At 43.0% G+C, this 3,669-nt stretch overlaps 1 pseudogene; it reads left to right on the top strand.

The window, feature by feature from the left end:
- The first annotated feature begins 1,045 nt into the window (after positions 1–1,045).
- LOC102522929 lies at positions 1,046–2,114 on the top strand (annotated as a pseudogene).
- The last annotated feature ends 1,555 nt before the right edge of the window (positions 2,115–3,669 follow it).

Below are 3,669 nucleotides of genomic sequence, written 5' to 3' on the forward strand. Positions count from 1 at the left end.
ATAATAAAATGAAGTCTAACCTTTTTTGCTTCGTTTCCTTCTTGCTCAGTCTAGTCTCACTTGCTCACACAGTGCCGGGGAGTGCTGCGTGCAGAGCCCCTGCTCCTGCACCTCAGACCAGAGTTTCTCTTGGGAAGAGGCGAAAAAGCGGCATGGCGCACCTCAGCGACCAGAGCTCTGTAGAGACTCCGTGTCTCAAGATGGCGGCGGCGGCGTGAGGGCAGAGACGCCGCACGCGCGCTGCAGTCTGGACTGTGAGCAGCGCAGCTGTGCCCAACCCCCCAGGACCCCGCCCCCTTCCCCACAGAGGAGGCCCTGGTAAAGCAGCCCCGCCCACCGCCTGTGGGAGAGAGCGTGTACCTGCCGCTTCAGCTCCAGCTCTCTTTCTTGATAAAAGAAAAGAGCTTGGCTTCTGAACAGTACTGGGTCTCCTTCTATTGGCTCAAATGACCATGAGCTGGAGGACTGCTGGGGCCCCGACTTGAAGGGGTAGGTAACAGTTTCTTTAAAATTGCTTTCGTATGGAATCTGAAAACATATTAATTCACTTTTTGTACTGTTATAATACGGTCCATTGATCTGTCTTGCCTTTCCACTGCATTCCTGTCCATTTGTGATGTTACAGTCATTAAGGATATATTGGTTCACTGTGTTATGCATATGTGCCAGATACCGACATGCCTTTAACATCAAATACATTTGCTACTATTACCTCCAATTTTATCAACAAAAACTTTATAAGCAAGGTGTGAAGGTTTCAGTGGTAGATTAAGTTTTGCAAAATTCTAATACTTGGTTAAAAACTCAAATGTTACCATTCACAGCAGTATCATTTGTTTTCCCTGAAGAAACAAGTCTGTTTCTTTACTTTTTTACAAACAGCCAAGTCTGAAGGAGCATAGTGTGTCTGTCATAAGTTCTTTCTGATGAAAACGGTTTTCATTAAAAACAACCGGACTTGCCAGCCGTCCCCTCCCGTCACGGAGGAGCGGAGAGCCTGAGCCGCCGCTGTAGCGAAGTTACGGTCCTTTGCTGTGAACTGAGGATGCTTCTCTCTCTCCTTAGTGTAGACGGTAGTTTGCATGGGGAAGACGTGGTGACAGTGTCTAAAATCTATCTGCAGGACCTTTCAGGGGCATTTAAGACAGCAACTAGGGAATTTGTACCATCTCAAAGCTAGACGCCCCGATTCAGCAAAAGAAAGAGGAGCAGGGTGGATCAGGGCTAGTAGTGTCCTGGCTCTGAGGAGAGCTCAGAGCATAGAGAGGAAGCAAGAGTGAGCCAAGTATTGTTAGTAGAATTTTCCTGTGCTTCGCTTGGAATGGCAGAGTATTCTGGTTCAGTCTTCTCTTGTTGTATCAAGTGTTTATTCCTGATCTTCAGTCAGTGAGAGCCCCAGTTATTGGTGATCCATTACTACCTGGAGATGTTTGCTCGTGGCTGGACCTGTTCCTCACATCGATTTTCACTGCTCTTTGGGAGCTCACCCTGTTTTGTGCTTAGCAAAGCTGTGAAAGCGATTTGGTTTCAGGATACAGCTGATCTGGTATTTGAGGTATCAGGGAGGAAGTGCCCATTCCCTAGTGTCTTCAAGTAATTATTGAAATGCTCTACAGCCTTTTGCTGCAGGCTGTTTTCTTCATCCAGGGGATGTTTGTGAGTCTCTCAACTGGTTAATCTGCAGATGTCTCTTTCTCTATTTACTATAATTGCTTTAAATACCATTGGTTCAGTAAAGAAATTGAAGTGCACCAGCCATTGTCTGTAGAAAGGAATCAGCCTTATGACTTTGGATTTGGTTTGTCCTTGGCTTTCCTCACAGCAATGCAATCCTCTTACATTATTGGTGGCTGCCTCTTTTTTATCCTCTTTCCTTTATTCATTATCAGTGCAAATGAAGTCCAACCCTGGCAAAGCCTACCTTTTCCAGCAACAGATTCTTAAGCAACAGATTCTTCCACAAGACAGTCTACCTGCAGTGTGCCCTAACTAGCTCAGCCTCTGCAGAGAAGTTCCCCTCAATGCATCAGTCTCCTGCCAAACTGAAGGTTGCTGCAGGCCACTGTGTTGCCAGCCACCCAGAGGGGATGGCTAGGATTGGAAGAACTCCCTAGTAGTTCTTTTCCTTATTTACCTCCCTGACTAGGGAAGGCAGGACCTACTCTGCCAAGGGCCCTCTGCACATTCATTTCTTTCTGAGGCATTGCGATTTTTGTCTCTGGTGTGTGCGTAAGGCAGAGCCTTCCTGACACCAGTATGTGAATTTTTAACACTGGTAAATCCGAAAGGAAGGACAACCGGTTTTTCTGCAGCTCTTTTCTAGCATTTATCAGCCATCCCTGCCTGGACTGATTTGAATGTTTTTTCTCCTTGTGCCATTTACCCTCCCTCTTCCTCTTCCTGCATTCCACCACACTTGGATGAAAGGATTTTTGTAATTCTAGCTATGTATTTTGTGGATCTGTTATTTTTGTTTTCTGTGAAGCACATTTTGGGTGTGGGAGGTAAAGGAGAATCTCAGTGGCTCCTGGTCACTCCCTTTATAGCCATCACTGCCTGTCTTATTTCTTGTAACTCAGGTTAGATTTCGGTCTCTCTTATTCCATTGCCAAAATACAAACCTAAAGAGATGCAACAGGAGGAAAGACCTCACAGCCAGATCTACTGGGTTTTGAGGAGTGATTTTCTTTCTTCCCCTTGCAGGGGAAAATGCTCTTTTTCACTGGTACACTTCAAGTTCCCTAACTATAAGGAGGTACCAATTTTGGACAAGTACCACTGCAACACAGAATGCTCAGAGAACCTGAACTTTTAAACTCTAGAGGTATGAAATTTATTCTTGCCCACTGCCAGGTCTGTCTGGTATTTCAAAGGATTATTGAGTGCTGCAAATAGGAACTGAAAGGGTAAAGGGATAAACTTATTAACCCATTAGGAAAAAAAAACTAATTCAACTTGCAGCTGAAACAACCACCTGACCCTTTCACACAGGTGCTTTTCCTGAGAACAACCATCACATTCAGGCAGCAGAAGCACTTGATGAAGTTTCCATTTCCTCACACAGAATATTGAAAAACATGTACTTTGGAGTCAAATTTAATCAAATCAATAACTTGCACTGTTTCATCAAAGACATCGTTAAGTGAAACCTACATGCCTTTACTGTAAGTTCACGATAAGAAAAATATAATACTAGTATAGTTGAGTGCCACTACTTTTATTCATGCCAAGGTGCCATAATTTTTATTTAAAATTGCTTTTGCAACATTAGTGCAAACTTCAGTTCAGCAAAATGCTTTGCTGTTATTACAAAAAATATTTTTAATCTTACTGACTTCCTAAAATGGTCTTAGGGACACTCAGAAGTTCATAGAAGGCACTTTAAAGACCACTGTGATAGCATAATTAAATTACAGTATGCATTTTCATATAAATAATTTTGTGACTGTGTTTGGCATTTATTAATTTTTCTGTATTATATTGATGAATTGAAGAGGCTCACATTGCTTTAAATATCGGAGAAGTCTTCATCAGATGGATAGAAAACAAAGCACATCAAGGTGCATATGGTCAGGGCTTGATTGAATGAACTATGCAGCCATTTAAGTCTAGTTAACTTTTCAACCTTTAGAAATTTCTTTAAAACCATAAATCACTCAAGTAAGTTAT

This window comes from Camelus ferus, chromosome 1 (genome assembly GCF_009834535.1).
Source record: "Camelus ferus isolate YT-003-E chromosome 1, BCGSAC_Cfer_1.0, whole genome shotgun sequence".
Lineage (NCBI taxonomy): Eukaryota > Metazoa > Chordata > Mammalia > Artiodactyla > Camelidae > Camelus > Camelus ferus.